Source organism: Trichosurus vulpecula, chromosome 6 (assembly GCF_011100635.1).
Source record: "Trichosurus vulpecula isolate mTriVul1 chromosome 6, mTriVul1.pri, whole genome shotgun sequence".
In the NCBI taxonomy this organism is placed as follows: Eukaryota; Metazoa; Chordata; class Mammalia; order Diprotodontia; family Phalangeridae; genus Trichosurus; species Trichosurus vulpecula.
This window is the reverse complement of record NC_050578.1, coordinates 50158874-50177557: the sequence shown is the minus strand read 5'-3', so window position 1 is coordinate 50177557 and position 18684 is coordinate 50158874.

The window sequence follows — 18684 nt, the reverse complement described above, 5'->3', positions numbered from 1 at the left end:
AAACTCAGTAATGGCCACTCTTACATGCCAATCTTAAAGAAGGGCGGGGGGCGGAGCCAAGATGGCGGCTGGTAAGCACGGACTAGAGTGAGCTCCGTACCCAAGTCCCTCCAAAAACCTATAAAAATGGCTCTGAACCAATTCTAGAACGGCAGAACCCACAGAACAGCAGAGGGAAGCAGGGCTCCAGCCCAGGACAGCCCGGATGGTCTCTGGGTGAGCTCTATTCCACACGGAGCTGGGAGCTGGGACCTGGGAACGGAGTGGAGCAGAGCCCAGCCTGAGCAGCGTGGACGATCCAGACCGGAAGCCGGGCGGAGGGGGCCCTAGCGCCCTGAATATGTGAGCTGCGGCAGTTACCAGACCCCTCGACCCACAAACACCAAAGACTGCGGAGAAGGTTAGTGGGAAAAGCTGCGGGAGTGGAAGGAGTTCGCTGTTCGGCTTCCAGCCCCCGGGGCAGCGGAGGTGGGGCAGCTACAGCTGTTGTTACTTCCGGCTCCAGGCCCACCTGGTGGGAGGAATTAAGTGGCGGATCGCAGCAGGGGTGCACAGCCTGCCGAAGATCTGAGCCCAGTCTGGACTGGGGGTCCTTGGGGAAGGAGGAGTGCGGCTCTGACAGAGCTGGCACCTCTCCCCCAAACGTAGAACATAGAACTCTGTAATCTACAAGCAGTCATACCCCACTGAAAAACTCAAGGGTCAAGTTAGTTAGTTGGGAATATGGCCAGGACGCGAAAACGCGCCCAGATTCAGTCTCAGACTTTGGATTCTTTCTTTGGTGACAAAGAAGACCAAAACATACAGCCTAAAGAAGACAACAAAGTCATAGAGCCTACAACCAAAGCCTCCAAGAAAAACATGAACTGGCCCCAGACCATAGAAGAACTCAAAAAGGATTTGGAAAAGCAGGTTAGAGAAGTAGAGGAAAAATTGGGAAGAGAAATAAGAAGGATGCGAGAAAACCATGAAAAACAAGTCAATGACTTGCTAAAGGACACCCAAAAAAATACTGAAAAATACACTGAAGAAAACAACACCTTAAAAAATAGACTAACTCAAATGGCAAAAGAGCTCCAAAAAGCCAATGAGGAGAAGAATTCCTTGAAAGGCAGAATTAGCCAAATGGAAAAGGAGGTCCAAAAGACCACTGAAGAAAATACTACTTTAAAAATTAGATTGGAGCAAGTGGAAGCTAGTGAATTTATGAGAAATCAGGATATTATAAAACAGAACCAGAGGAATGAAAAAATGGAAGACAATGTGAAATATCTCCTTGGAAAAACCACTGACCTGGAAAATAGATCCAGGAGAGATAATTTAAAAATTATTGGACTACCTGAAAGCCATGATCAAAAAAAGAGCCTAGATACCATCTTACAGGAAATTATCAAGGAGAACTGCCCTGATATTCTAGAGCCACAGGGCAAAATAGAAATTGAAAGAATCCATCGATCGCCTCTGCAAATAGATCCCAAAAAGAAATCTCCTAGGAATATTGTTGCCAAATTCCAGAGCTCCCAGATCAAGGAGAAAATACTGCAAGCAGCCAGAAAGAAACAATTTGAGTATTGTGGAAACCCAATCAGAATAACCCAAGATCTGGCAGCTTCTACATTAAGAGATCGAAGGGCTTGGAATGCGATATTCCGGAGGTCAATGGAGCTAGGATTAAAACCTAGAATCACCTACCCAGCAAAACTGAGTATCATGTTCCAAGGCAAAATATGGATTTTCAATAAAATAGAGGACTTTCAAGCTTTCTCAGTGAAAAGACCAGAACTGAATAGAAAATTTGACTTTCAAACACAAGAATCAAGAGAAGCATGAAAAGGTAAACAAGAAAGAAAAACCGTAAGGGACTTACTAAAGTTGAACTGTTTTGTTTACATTCCTACATGGAAAGATGATGAGTATGATTCATGAGACCTCAGTATTAGGGTAGTTGAAGGGAATATGCATATATATATATATGCATATATATATATATGTTTAAGTATATATATAAGTGAATGTGTATGTATGTATGTATCTATGTGTATATGTATGTATGTGTATGTATGTGTATATATAGATATGTAAAAGAGAGAGCAGACACAGGGTGAGTTGAGGATGAAGGGAAGATATCTAAAAGAAATAAAATGAAATTAAGGGATGAGAGAGTAACATACTGAGAGAGGGAGATAGGGAGAGATAGAATGGGGTGGATTATCTCGCATAAAGGTGGCAAGAGGAAGCAGTTCTTTGGGAGGAGGGGAGAGGGCAGGTGAGGGGGGAATGAGTGAACCTTGCTCTCATCAGATTTGGCCTGAGGGGGAATACCATACATACTCAGTTGGGTATCTTACCCCACAGGAAAGAAGAGGGAGGAAGATAAAAAAAAAAAATAAAAGGTGGGGGGATGATGGAGTGGAGGACAGATGGGGGTGGAGGTAATCAAAACAAACACTTTGGAAAGGGGACAGGGTCAAGGGAGAAAATTCAATAAAGTGGGATGGGTTGGGAAGGAGCAAAATGTAGTTAGCCTTTCACAACATGAGTATTGTGGAAGGGTTATACATAATAATACATGTGTGGCCTAGGTTGAATTGCTCAACTTCTTAGGGAGGGTGGGTGGGAAGGGAAGAGGGAAGGGAATTTGGAACTCAAAGTTTTAAAATCAGATGTTCAAAAACAAAAAAACTTTTTGTATGCAACTAAAAAATAAGATACACAGGCAATGGGGCGTAGAAATTTATCTTGCCCTACAAGAAAGGAAGGGAAAAGGGGATGAGAGGGGAGGGGGGTGATAGAGGGGAGGGCTGACTGGGGAACAGGGCAACCAGAATATACGCCATCTTGGAGTGGGGGGGGAGGGCAGAAATGGGGAGAAAATTTGTAATTCAAACTGTTGTGAAAATCAATGCTGAAAACCAAATATGTTAAAGAAATAAATTGCATTTAAAAAAAAAAAAAAAAAAAGAAGGGCAATGCCAAAGAATGTACAAATTACCCAACAATGGTGCTCAGTTCACATGCCAGCAAGGTTATGCTTAAGATTCTGCAAGCTAGGCTTCAGCAATGTATGAACCAAGAATTACCAAAAGAGCAGGCAGGTTTTCAAAGAGGCAGAGGAACTAGTTTGAGACCAAATTTCCAACATTCACTGGATTATGCAGAAAGTAAGGGAGTTTCAGAAAAAAATCTACTTCTGCTTCATTGACTACAGTAAAACTTTGACCATTAATCAGAACAAAATGTGGCAAGTCCTCAAAGAGATGAGTACCAGGTCACTTTACTTGTCTCCTGAGGAATCTATGTGCAGATCAAGACACAACAATTAGAACTAAACATGGAAAAACCAATTGGATTACGATTGGGAAAGCAGTGTGACAAGGCTGTATATTGTCACCTTATTTATTAAACTTATATGTAGAGTACATCATGTGCTTCTTGATAAGGGTGGAAAAAAGAGAGTACAAAAGCTGGCTTGGAGCTTAACATTAAAATAACTAAGATCATGGCAACTAGTCACATCACTTTCTGACAAATCGAAGGAGAAAAAGTAGAAGCAGTGTAAGATTTATATTCTTGGACTCAAAGATCACTGCAGACTGAGGCAATTGTAGCCATGAAATTAAAAGACACTTGCTCCTTGGAAGGAAGGCTATGGCAAATATGGACAGCATACTAAAAAGCAGAGGTATCACCTTGCCAACAAAGCTCCATATAGTGAAAGCCATGGTTTTTCCAATAGCAAAGTATGGCTGTGAGAGTTAGATTATAAGGAAAGCTAATCACCACAGAATCAATGTTCTAGAATTGTGGTACTGGAGAAGACTTTTGAGAGTCCCTTGGACAGCAAGGGAATCAAATCTTAAAGAAATGCATTCAGACTATTCATTGGAAGGACAAATACTGAAGGTGAAACTTAAACACTTTGGTCACATAATGAGAATGCAAACTCATTGGAAAAGACCCTGATACTGGAAAAGATTTAAGACAAAAGGAGAAGGGGACAGCAGAGGATAAGATGGATAGATAGTGTCATAGAAACAATGAACATGAGCTTGGACAGACTTCGGGAGAAAGTGGAAGATAGAAGATCCTGGCATGCTATGGTCCATGAGGGTCACAAAGAGTTGGACACAACTGAATGACTAACTAACAACAACAGAAATATACACACGAAATATATTAACAAAATAGAAAAAAGGGAAAATTGATGAATTGAATATTCAATGAAAAATTAAGAAACCTAAAAGAGAAATCCAGAATAAACAGAAAAGAAGAAAACTTCGGAATTCAGACCTGATTTTTTAAAAACCCCAGAAGTCATTTTTTTTGGAAAGGACAGCAAAACTGACATTACTGGCCAACATGATTAGAAAGAAAAGGGAAAAATAAAATTAAAATATGAATGACAAGAAGTCATAACAAGCAGGATAAATAAAAAGATTTAGAACCTTACTAATAAAACCACCAAAGAGATACCTTACAAAGCTAGACAAAATAATAACACAATTCATCCGGAGGAATAAAAAGCCAAGAATGCTAAATGAAAAAAATTAAAACATGAGTGTTTAGGGAGAATGGCACTTCTCAACTTCAAGCTATATTTTTTGGTATCAGTTAAAAAATATGAAAGTCAGACACTGGTGGTAGAGCCAAGATGGCAGAGATAAGTCAGGAAGTTACCTAAGCTCTCCCCAGTTTCCCTCAGAAATAACATTAAATCAAGTCTCTAAAAGAATTCTGGAATGACCAAATCCATAAAAAGACAGAATGAAACAATTTTCCAGCCCAACATAACTTAGAATGACTTCAGAAAAAGCCTGTCTCACTGGGGTAAAAGGGGACAAAGACCCAGTGAGGTGGTGGAAGGCTCTTAGCCACAGCACAGATCAATACCCAAGGGCCTTCAGTCCAGGCTCAACAGGCCAATGGTACAGCAAGCTAGTTGTGAGGCCTCCAGCCCCAATGCAGCAGGCAAACTGCCAACCCCAAAACCAAGGGCACAACAGGTGTGACTAGGTCAAGGCTGGATCATCCCATAGCAGTAGGCAAGCAGCCAGTAGTTGAGGCCCCAATACAGAAAGTCAGTGACCAGGCCCCTGGATCCCAGCATAAGAAGCTTGGTACAGTAACCCCTATGCCCCAGGAACAGAGCTCAACTTTTTAAAATGAGCAAAGAACCAAAAAGAGCCCTTACCATAAAAAGCTACCATGGTGACAGAGAATTTCCAAACAGAAGAAGAGGACAATGTCAAAATGCCTACATGTGAAGCCTCAAAGGGGAATATGAATTGATCTCCAGCCCAAAAAGTCCTCTTGGAAAAGTTCAAAAAGGATTTTAAAAATCAATTAAAAGAGGTAGAAGAAAAATTGGGGAAATAAATGAGTGTTGTGCAAGAGAATTGGGGGGTTGGGAGAAAGAGTCAACAATTTGGAAAAGAAAGCATAAAAAATTGACTGAAAAAAACAATTCCATAAAAAATAGAATTGGCCAGGTGAAAAAAAATCCACTGAAGAAAACAGCTTCTTAAAAAGTAGAATTGACCAAATGGAAAAAGGAGGTACAAAAGCTAACTGAAGAAAATAATTCCTCAAAAAGTAGAATTGGGCAAGTAGGAGCTAATGACTACGAGACATCAAGAATCAATCAAACAAAATAAAAATAATGAAAAAATAGAAGAAAATAGAAAAATACCTCATTGGAAAAACAACTGACCTGGAAAATAGATCCAGAAGGGATAACTTAAAAATCATTGGAATACCTGAAAGTCATGATCAAAGAAAGAGTCTAGATATCACATTTCAAGAAATTATCAAGGAAAATTGCACCGATATTCTTGAACCAGAGGATAGAAGAGAAATTGAAAGAATCTAGCAATCTCATCCTGAAAGAGATGGAAACCTAGAAAGACTTACATGAACTGATGCTGAATGAAGTGAGAAGAACCAGGAGAATATTGTACACAGTAGCAACAATATTGTATGATGATCAACTGTGATGGACCAGCTCTTCTCAGCAATACCATGACCTAAGACAATTCCAAAAGAATTGTGATGGAAAATGCTATCTACATTCAGAAGAAGAACTATGGAGTCTGAATACAGATCAAAACTTACTATTTTTACTTTATTTTGTTTTTTTTTTGTTTTTGTTTTCCATGGCTTTTCCCTTTTGTTCTGTTTCTTCTTTTACAACATGACTAATGTGGAAATATGCTTACATAACTGCACATGTATAAGCTGTATAAGATTGCTTGCTATCTTGGGGAGGGGGAATAAGAGGGATGGAAAGACAAAAAATTCAGAACTCAATATTTTATAAAAATGAATATTGAAAACTATCTTTACATGTAATCAGAAAAAATTTTAAAAACTATTTTTGAAAAAATTATAAAAAAGGATCAATGGAATAGACTAGACAAGGAAAAATCAGAGATTTTTGAACTAATTTGACCTAGTATTCAACAAATTCAGAAACATAAGTTAGAACTCCCTAACTAACAAGAATTGCTAGGAAAATCACCGGCATTGTGGCAAAAACTAAGTTTAAACAAATAGTTCAGTTTAACTTGGTAAAACACTAATACCACAATAAACTCAAAATGTGCCTAAAACTGCATATCAAAGATCATACAAGTAAAATAATAGAAGAGAACCAAAGAGGTACATTTTACAACTTTGGCTAGGGAGGGATTTTTTTTTAATTTTTAAACTATTTAGTCAGTATTTTATTTTTCCCTAGCTACATTTAAAAACAATTTTTAACATTCATTTTTAATATTTTGTGTTCCACATTCTCTCTTCTTTCCCACCCTCTTGTTGAGAAGGCAATCAATTTGACATAGGTTATACATGTGCAGTTACATAAAACATTTCCATATTAGTCATATTGTAAAATAAAACATAGACCAAGAAAAATAAAGTTAAAAAAATATGCTTCAATCTCTATTCAAATTCCATCACTTCTTTCTCTGGGAATAGATAGCATTTTTCATCATAAGCTAGGAAGCAAATTCTTAAGCAAAATATAGAAGCAGTTGTAAAAGATGAAATAGAAAATTTAGTTTACATGAAATCGAAAAGTTTCATACGAACAAACTTAAAGTAAATGGTATAACAAAAGAATTAATTGAGGTGGGGGAACTGTATCAATATCTCTGATAAGGGTTCAATACCCAAGATACAGAAGAAATTAGCAAATCTTTATAACACTAACAAACCATTCCAAAATAGTTAAGTCAAAAAGTAGGAACAAACAGTTCATCAAAGGACTCACATTGTCAACAACCATAGGCATAATATTTTGGATCACTTACAGTAAGAGAAATGAAAGTCAAAAGAACTCTGTGGTTTCACCTCACACCCAAAACATTGGCAAAGATAACAAAAGGTGGAAATAGTGTTGGACAGGTTATACAAAGACAAGTACTCTAATGAACTGAGGTGTACTGGTTCAACTATTCTGAAAAATAATTTGGAATTATGCAAAAAAAAATGACTAAAAACTTCCATAGGCTTTGGTTCAGAAATTCAATGACTAGATATACACCCTAGGGAGGAAAATGACAAACAGAAAGGTCTTGTATACACCAGAATATTTATTCAAAAAGTTTTTGTACTAGAAAAGAACAATTAAAAGCCAACTGATTATAGAGAATAAACAAGTTGTGGTCATGAATATGGATAATATTGTGGTATAAGAGAGAATTTTCAAAATCAAATAGAAACAATCCTTAGAAATCCATGAATTAACATTATCTATGCTATATTGTATTTTTATTTATTTTGTTAAACATTTTGAAATTGCATTTTAATCCAATTGGACGGTTTTAATCTGATTGGACAGTTCTATTCCATTACCTCATTGTGGCACGAACATGCCCCCTAGGTTCTTAGAGACTCTATAAAACAAATGTAAGCACTGCCAGGTCCTATACTGGAAAGGCTTTGAGTATGACCCTAGGCACGGACTAAGTCAGATTTCTGAGGACCAACCTAGATAAATGTAATCCAGAGCTCAGGCTCATTCACATAAGACTCTCCTCATTGGAGAAGATTCTGGGAAGATGGGGGATTAGTCAGAAAACTCCAAGCTCTCAAGATTTTCCACCACAAAAGAGTTAAAATACCACCTTAGGGCAAACAAAGTACGGATGGAGACAAAGAAAAATAGGGGCACAACTGGGTCTTCCTGGGACAATTTGAGAAGATCCAAAGTAAAATCCCAGGGTGAAGTTTGGTCCCTATGAAGAGTAAACACCTCCAGTCTAGGTTCCCCTTTAACAACAAACAGCAAGTCCCTTAAAGAACAAGTGGCATGTCCTGGGGTTAGCTGGTCTGAGAGGATGCCTTGGCCAAAGCCGCAGAAACTTTTCACCCCAGGATAGTATTTGAGCCCAGAAAGATTGAAGGAACCTCTGCTGACAAGGAATGCTACACCCAGCTGTGCTGTGAAGAGCAGTCTGGGCGAGAAGGAACCACCACAGGCCCAGTGAGTGCAGAAGCAGTGGGACAGAAAGCCCCTGGCTGTGTGCACTTACAGGAGGTTGGAAGTTTGGCTTTGGTTCCAGGCTAGAGGGGAGAACTGAAGATCTGGGGCAAGAGGCACCATCGCCCATACCCCAGGGCTAGAGGTGATCACAAAAATCAAGGTATTACCACAAAAAACACACAGGAAAAGGAGAAAGAATCCAACCATAGAAACCTAATATGGGAATAGAAATGACCAGGGTTCATCTTCAGAGGAGGATACTGAAGTAAAGAAACCCCCAAAAAGTAATGTCAAATGGTCACCTGCCCAAAAAGAATTTATAGAAGATCTTTAAAAAGACTTTTAAAATCAAATGACAGAGATGGAGGAAAAACTAAATAAATAAATAAATAAATAAGAATAGTCCAAGAAAAACAAGAAGGTTACGAAAGGAAAGTTAACCAATTAGAAAAGGAGATCCAGAATCTTAAGGAGGAAAATGACACCTTGAAAATCAGAATTGGCCAAAGTGAAGCCAGTGAAATTATAAGAGATCAAGAAATAATTAAACAAAACATGAATAATGAAAAAATAGAAGAGAAAGTGAAATATCTTATAAGAAAAACAACAGATTTGGAGAATAGATCAAGAAGAAAAACATAAAAATAATCAGAGTAACTGAAAGTTATGATCAAAAAAAGCATCTTGATAGAATAATACAAGAAATAATTAAAGAAAACAATCCTGAAGCATTAGAACAAGGCAGGGAAGTAGAAATATAGAAAATCCATCGAACACCACTTAAAAGAGATCCTATGAGGAAATCCCATAGGAATATCATAGCCAAATTCTGCAACCCCCAGCTTAAGGATGAAATATTAAAAGCATCCAGATTAAAACAATTTAAATATAAAGGTGCCACAATCAGAATTACACAAGACCTAGCAGCAGAGACATTAAGCAGGTCTTGAAACACAATATATTGAAGAGCAAAGGACCTGGGACTCCGGCCGAAAATATCGTACCCTGCAAAGTTAAGTATTATTTTGAATGAAAACAAAATGAACATTTGATAAACTCTCAGACTTTCAAGACTTTGTAAAAAAATCCTCAACTTAATAAAAAGATTTGACATACAAGAACCAAGAGAAACATAAGATCTCCAAAGACTACTTATAAGCAATTCATGAGGAAGACTGTTTACCTTTTATATAATGTAAAATGTATGCCTAAGATTCTTATTAATAACTGGAGAGCTCATAAGAAAGATTGGGATAAACCTGACTATGATATGAATTTTAAAAACTAAAACCATTTAGGAACAGCTAAAAAGAGTAACTATTTTATACAAACGAGGTGCAAGAGGAAGAAAGGATATAGAGGAATTAGATGGGGGAGGAGGGCTGGTAGTTCTGGTAAACTACTTTCATTGGGAATGGATTTAAGAGGGAACAATACATATATATTTAGAAGAGTATAAAAGTCTTCTAAATTTAGAAGAAATAAAATAGTAGGGGCATAGGGAGGGGGGAGAGGACAAGGGAGGGATCTTTAGAGGGGAGAATGACAGAATAGGCAAAAGAGGGTATAGAAGGGTTTTTAGATTAATGGGAATGGGAGGATAGGGGAGGGAACCTTGAAGGGGGAAGGCAAGTAATAAAAGGGCAAGGTAGTTGGCAGAGGAGGGGGCTAGGCAAGTAATGGGAGGGCAAGGTAGCAGGCAGAAGTAAAGTAGAGGAGGCAGGAGGGATAGGAAATGAGATATGTACAAACATAAAAACACATATCAGGAGTAGAGCATGTTTGGGAAAGTATATGTCTATACATGCATGTATATATGTATAAGTGTATGTATTATATATATATATATATATATATATATATATATATATATATATATATATATATATATGTATATATCTGTATGTGTGTGTATATATCTAGAGACGTATCTAAACTATATTATAGCCTTTGGTGGTGGGAGGAGGGGATAAAAGAACAAAGTTAAAAAGACCCTCCTCATTGAATGCTCAATTCTTTGGGTCTGCAGAAAGGCTGAAAACTCGGGCAAAGACAGTCTTGTCTTCTTACTGGTAATATCTCAAGAGAATAGATGTTATTCTAGGATAGACAGGTAGATAGATGGATAGATAGATAGAAAGATAGATAGGTAGATAGATGGATGGATGGATTTATGGATTTATGAATTTATGGATGGATGGATGGATGGAGAGAGACATACAGGATAGACAGACAGATTAGATAGATAGATAGATAGATAGACAGACAGATAGCAACTCTTCTAGTTTCTCTACAAGGAGATGTCAGTAGAGAATAAAAAAGACTCTGGGAAGTACCTAACATGATTGATTCATGCTTTCCCTCCAGGAACCTCTCCCTAAAGAGAGCTTAGAATCACATGGATTCCTTCTTGATACTAGAAGACAGAAGAAGTTCTCAAAAAATCCACCCCTCACACAGGCAAAGAATATTAAGTAATCACTCTCTCCCAGAAAGGAGAGTCTCATGCAAATAGGTTTGGGCCCCAGGTACACAGGGGCTCATCACCAACTGGTCATGGTAACTCATGAAAGAAAGACAAAATACCAAAAGACATGAGGCCCCTCTTACTTCTTGTAACCAGAATGGACTTTGTTTTCTTTGAATGACTCAGCTTACCTCATTGAGCTTCCCTGGACACTGGGGCTTGCTCTTCTGGGGCAGGAAGCCCAGCGACCATGCCAGAAATCAGAGAACTTCCTGTGTGATGAGTCATGGGGCTGGCTGAGGGGAGGTGTGTTAACCTGGTCTACACTAGGGGGAGGGGCCAAGTCAAGAACCAATCGGCCCTGGTCGTTCAGGTGGTGCTTGATGATGTCAAAAACTCTATAAGAGGGGAGAGGACAGCTTGAAGATCCTCTCTTCCTTTTCCGGTTGGAGCCAGAGACGCCTACAGCCGAAGCTGAGCTGCCGGTAGCAGAGCTGACTGGAGGTTAGTGGGTAATCTTCTTACTGTAGAGGGGAAGCATGTATACGATTTTGCCTTATACCATCTCGCTTCTCTGTGGCTTCCTGGTTACCCTTGTGAGGCGGACTTATTGGGCGTGGAAGCTTTTGATGAAAATATCAAAATGGGGATGCTGGTTTGTGGGCTTGTTACTGTGGAGTGTAAATACATGCTTTAGTTCTCCTGCCTTCTGCCTAGAGAATTCCTTATATCCTGCGGTTCCGAACCTTTTAGGCACATATGAGATTCTCTTTGAAATCATAAATTCTGCCTTCCTAATATACTTTTGCAGTGATGGTGACAAAATGGAAGGAAAAATGGTAGAAGGTGTTAGAGATCACTCAGTTTGTAGACCCTATATGCATTCTAATTTGACTATTCATACTCTTAATGTGAGAGTCTTGTCCAATGATTGAGTGGACATATTGATGAAGGAGCTAAAAATATCCATCTTAATATTTTTTCTAAAAACAACACTGAAAGAAAGAAGTTGAAGCTAAATAAAAGGATGACTCTCAGGTTTTCCTTGGAGTAGCAATGAGAAATGTTGGGAAAGTAGTCTTTGAAAATTGAAAAGCAATAATACCGAATAAAGTGAGCCGAATGAGAACAATTTATACAAAACAATAAACGACTCTGAAAGACTTAAGACACCGATCAGTGCAATGACCAAACACGATTGCAGAGCACTGATGATGAAACTCAATAGCTACCTCACAGAGAGAAGAGGTATTCAAGATGCAGAGGGGAACATTTGTCAATGGGGAAATTCATTTTGCTTGACCATATATATTTATTTCAAGGGACATCTCATCCTCCAGGACTAGAGCAGAGAAGAGTACAGAAGACAACATGGAAAGGTTTTGAGTAGTAGAGACAAGGGACCTATTTTTTTAAGTATCCTATGAGTGTCTTTTTTATATTACTGTCACTTTTCAATGATGCTTCCACCCCCAATAGAAACCATCTGTAACAAATTAGGACTGTCAGGCAAAAAGATAATAATGCATTTCCCATGTTTAAAAATGCCGGCTTCATGCTGTGCTTATGATCTACTACCTCTTCAGATGAGAAGAATACTTTACCATCAGCCTTCTAAAGTCACGATTGATCAGTGTAACCTGTATTTTCTCAGTAAAGTGAGAGGTGATGTCATCTGCAGAAAGAGTAAATTGAAGAGATAGTATTGGAGGTCTGAAAAGAAAGTTTGGAATGGCTAGTTTGTGGAATGAGAGCCTAATAGATGGAAATAGCAAAGATCTAAACAGCATGATATAAATAGCCATAGTGAATCTCAGGGACAGCTAGGTGGTACAGTAGATAGAGGGCCAAGCCTGGAAACAGGAAGACTCATTTTCCTGAGTTCAAAACTGGCCTCAGACACTTACTAGCTGTGTGACCCTGTCTGCCTCAATTTCTTCATCTGTAAAATGATCTGAAGAAGGAAATGGCAAACCATTCCAGTATCTTTGCCAAGAAAACCCCAAATGGGGTCAGGAGGAGTTGGATATAACTAAAATGACTGAACAAAGTGTACCTCAGAGAAAATGAGGTTGCTGAGTGATAACAGAAGAGTGAGATGAGCAATAATCCTGATCAACTTGTTTGACCTAGCCCAGCAGCAGCAGAAATGCGAACTCATCAACCGTGCCACATTTAGAAGTAAATGTGATGGTACAGATGCTGAGGGGAAACTGCATTAAGTTTGAATCCACTTTCCCCAGAGATGAAGATGGTATAACAAAGAGTGAACTTAACATGTACTAGGGAAAATGCACTTTTGTTCTTTGCAGTAAGTATCCCTTTATGAAAGCAGAGAGAGAAAGAGAGAGAGAGAGAGAGAGAGAGTGAAAGAGAGCGAGAGAGAGAGTGAAAGAGAGCGAGAGAGAGAGAGAATAAACCAGTGCTTCCGAGGGCACCATAAGTACCAAAAGGTGGCAAGAGTATAAGAGAAAAAAGTTTAAGATAAAAGCTAGTTTGCTAAGGCAGTAGGATTGCTACAAGGTACATTGGAAGAGGGAAGCTGAGGAGGAATAGAGGATGAGAAATGGTAGAGGTGAACCACACAGGGATGAAAACACAGGGATAGGTCACAGGGAAAAAGGCCTTTTTTTGCCTTGGTAGATAGTGAACTGCAGGTATCAGAAGAATAGGAACTGGGAGTTCAGTAGCCATGGTGCAAGGGAAGTAGCTGTTGATCCAAGTGCAGAGATGAGTCAATAGCAGTGACAGCTGGGAAAGTCGCAGGGTGAATCCCAGGCAGTCTTTAGCAGAGGACCTAGTTTGCTGAGCAAAATCCTTGGGAGGACCTGATACTGGATTTTGGAAAGTCAGTGGTAATTAGCCAAAAATTCTAACTTTTTGACCCAGAGGATATGGGTTGCAATCTCAGCTCTGCTACCTACCCAAAGCCCAAGGAAGCGCCGTAACTTCATAGTGTCCTCTTCACACCAGCCTACTCCACCAAGGAGAAGTTGCCCTATGTTTTCTTAGCATGATCATAGTGGGCAGTAACATTGAACTGTGCAAGTGCCATGAAATTCATGGGTTCCTGATTCTCTGTTCACCAGGAAATCAGAAGCTATTCTTACTAAACTCAACATCCAAGGAGCTTTTCAAATCCTACTGAAAAAATCTCTCAAAAAATCTCTTGAAAAACAGGAAGTTACTGCTTTGCCAAAATCAAATGAAGTTAAAGACTGAAAAGCTTGAAATTGGTTCCAAACTTTGAGCCCATATTTCTTTGAGTGGGTTCTCTACTTGGCAAAATGTTCTCCCATACCTAATTACCACAATATATTTTTGTCTATTCATGGTTATTGGGTAATTTCTAGTTTTCTCATCTACCTTAACAATGTCAATTCAGAAAACAAAAAAAGGAAACAAGCAAACAAAAACAAATTATTTCCAGGTAATTAAAATTCACTCTCCAGACTCTCTCTGTTCCTAGGACCCTACACTCTCATAGGTGAACTTATGGTTTATCTTGCCTCGAAGTAGGCCTTTACTTTACTTCCAAGAGATTCCCAAACCATGTCCCTGGACTCCATCCTCTACTCTTCTTCATCTGTTCTTTGTTCCCATTAGAATATAAACTCCTTTAGAATAGGAACTATCTTGTTTGTTTTTGTGTCCCAAAGCTTAGCACAGTGTCGTGTAAGTGCCTATTAATTTTTTTCATTCATTTATTCATCTATTTATTCATTCATTCATTCAGCCAGTCACTTTGGGGGAATTTTCAACTTCCTGCTTAACCTAGAAAAGGATTTTCACCTCCTGATTAAGGATAATGTGCTTTCATCTTAGAATATGGGGTGGACAACTCACTGTCATTTGTAGGAAGGGCCCATTAGAGTCATACTTGTACTTTGTAAAGGAAATGCATTGCACAACCTGTGACATGCTGATTCACACACTGCCATTCTCTTAAAACAGATTGTGGATTTAAGCTGGATTTAAAACCTGGCAGAAGCAGGTTTAACTTTCACAACATCTGTGATTTCATTGCTGTGAATGATCCCTTGACTGACCTGATTCTAAACCCTGCTGTGCCTTAATTTTCCTGTGTTGCTGTGGCCAAAAATAAAAGAAAAAATTGTCACCTGGTAGCCAACCTTTCTATGAATAGCCTTTCTGAACTTAGTTAGACTGAGCCTCCAATGGCAAATGCCCAGTCCATTCCTGGACCCACAATCAAAGACTTTCCAGTTTGACAGCACCTGCAAGAATTTATATTCTGCTGGCATAGCCTTTGAGACTCCTAAATAAGATCCGTGCTATGATGATACATCAGAGTTAAACACTAGAGGAGCAGAAAGACAACCTAACAATCCAAATTCATGAATTGGCCCTCCTTTCTACAAGGTGGATGGCTGTTCCTGAGACCGTAATTTGGAAAATAAAGGTTTGTCTTCTCTAGACATTGGCAAGAATTTTAGCAAAGATCAAAGGTCATTAGCCAAAATTAACTATAGCAAATCTGTTTCCATTATTTGATTCCATTAAGTGTACAGGTTGATCTTCACTACATGGTGTCTTTTAACTAGGAAGACTTCAGGTCCCATTAAGGCCAAAAATAATGATCTCTTGATATTTTTCAATTCTAGAATTGTGTCATTCATAGAAATTAAGATTGGGTCAGATGTATTCAAAGTAAAACATGTTGTTGAAAAATTCAATTTCCTCACATATTAAATGAAATGGTTATACTAATTAATTATGAATATCTTTTTTGATTATATTCCTATAATCTTAATGACCCTAGTAGCTCTTCCAGGCTAGACAGGCAGTCAATTCAAGGTGTGGCTCAAAAATTTCATGGAAAAACAATGACAAAGGAGGTGATTTCAAATAAATTATTTATAATTCTGACATTGTTTACAATTTGTCATTTATAACTTTGCAGTATACTGATTCATGCTCATAGATTCAAAAGGATCTATGATCTCAGATTTTCTTAGAAGTTCCCTTTAATATCAGTCCCCATAAAGGCTTGGTCACTGATGTTATGTGGTTCATCTGTATCCTCCAAAAAGTTCACTACAGAGAGGCCATAAAATCATATTGTGGAAAAATAATGATAATAATAATTTTGTGTGTGTGTCCAGATCCATAATTTTAACAGTATGGAAATACTCTCCACCCATTCAGATAGGAAACTCATCCGTAATTCATATTCTTAGTTATCTGGGGTCTTGAGAGATTAAGAAATCTATTTAGGGCATACAACTGGGATGTATCAGAGGATATTCACTATTCCATGCCACCCCTCATTAAAATGGCAATAATAATGACAGGAGAAGATTTGTTCATTCATATTATGTAAAATAATGTAGTATATTTGAATGTTTTTAAATAGTTTGAATTGTTGGATTTAGGTGCTGGTTTCGTGCCAGGTAAACATTCAAAACTATTAAGTTGGGATAACTTCACCTGCCCTATCAAAGCCAAGAAGTACTAGTGAATTTAAAGATTAATATAATCTTTAATGTGAACCCAAGAAGACCAGTGAGAAAATAAAGACTTGGAATAGGATAGATTTCAAATTGAATGACTCCTGAGAGTCAAAGAGCCTGTAGAAAATCAAAGGGAAAACAGAGATGCCAAGTAGATACCAGCAGAGGTACAATAGCACATAGTCAAATGGAAATGTGAGCATATAGTTTGCATTTTGTTTTTCTCTTCTCTTTCCGGATGGAGACAACTCATATAACAGAGCTGTTAAAACTTTCCACTTATGTAAGCATATTTATTCAGTATTTATTCATGTATTCAACATACAATAAGAATAACTAGCATTTACATAGCATGTTAAGATTTGCAAAGCACTTTAGAAATATTTCATTTTTATTTTCACAACAACCCTGGAAGGTAGATGCTTTTATCATCCCTATTTTACTAATGAGGAAACTGAGACAAACAGAAAGTAAAGATCTGAGGGGGATATTTCATCTCAGGTCTTCCTGACTCTAGGTTCCTAGCATTGTGCCATTTGGCTGCCATTTTAATTTAATTAATAAATAAATATATTTGTTAAGCACCAGTAATGTGTTTAATATTATACCAAGTACTGTAGGGAGATAATAAAGATGAATGAGACATAGTTCCTACTTCAAGGAGCCTACAATCAGCTCCAGATGATGATTTGAATACTTAACATTGATAAACATGGCACAAAGTAAAAGTTAAGAATACATGAGGTGCATAAAATTCTATGTGTTCAGATAATGAAGAAACCACTTTCACCTCTAGAAACCAAGGACTTTAAGGACAAGAGGGCATTTGAACTAGACTTGGTTAACCTAGCTACTTGTGTATACATCATAAGTGGTTAAAGGATTGTCTCTTATATGTAGAGGTGGCACAGCAGATAGAACACTGGATCTAAAGTTTAAATCTGGTCTCAGACATTTATTAGCTGGGCAACTCACTTAACCTTTCCTCAAATGACTGTTTTGAGGATCAATTGAGATAGTATTTGTAAAAATAAACACTTAACATAGTGTCTGGCACGTAGTAGGGGCTTAATAAATAATTGTTCCCTTCCCCTTTCCCATAAAGCATGCCACCACAGAGACCTCTATTGCCTTAGACATTAATTACTACTGAAGTGAAAGCAGAGTCCAAAAGTCATCAGGAAAAACCTAAAAGAAATCAGACAATGAGGATATAAGGTCCTTCAGTATTCAAAGGGTTGATGACCCCATCACTGGGGTTAGTCCTCCACTAGTATTTGTGATCACAACCCTTCTGTGCCTTAGTAGATGGTCCTCATGTGTTGCTGTAGTTGGGGAAAAAATCATCACCTGGTAATAACTGACATTGATATAGTGTGTTAAATTTGCTAAGTGTTTTACAAAGATTCTCTCTTTCAGATCTGGCAACCACCCTCCAGGTGGGTACAGCAGGTATTTGGAGAGGAGCAGAGAAGACATGTAGGGTACCATATCTGGGATTTCTCCTGGGTAGGGAAGTCCCAGTGTAGAAACTCCCTCCACTAATGCAGCTTACTACCTGCTCTACAATTCAGGATTTTAGAGTGTCATCTGGGGTGTTGAGAGGTATAGTGATTTGCCCAGGGAGCACGGGCCAGCTGGATGGCTCAATGGATAGAGTGTTGAGCCTAGAATCTTGAAGACCTGAGTTCAAATCCATCCTCACACCTTAGTCAAGTCACTTAGCCCTGTTTACCTCAGTTTCTTCATAAGTAAAATGAACTGGAGAATGAAATGGTCAACCACTTTATTATCTTTGCCAAGAAAACCCCAAAAGGGATTACACAGAACTGGACATAATGGAAAAACATGAGTCAGAGATAGGCATTCCACCCAGGTCAGGTCAGGTTTCTATCCACTATACCACTGATGTCTTTGTTAGGAATTATTATCTCTATTTTATAAGGCATCTGAGGTTCAGAGAAGTAGCTAGTGGTGCAGTGGATAAGGAATGAAGGGGAGGGAATCGACATTTTTATAGCTCTTACCATGTGCCAGGCACTGTGCTGAGCCTTTAAAAGTTTTTTTCGGCTGCAAATTCTTTCCCTGCCCCACTACCTTTCCAGTCTTCTCATACCTTAGTCCATGACACATACTCTTTGATCCAGTGACACTGGCCTCGTGGCTGTTCCACAAACAAAACACTCCATTTCTCAGCTCTGGGTATTCTTTCTGCCTAACCCCCATGCCTGGAATGCTCTCACTCTTCTGCCCTGAAT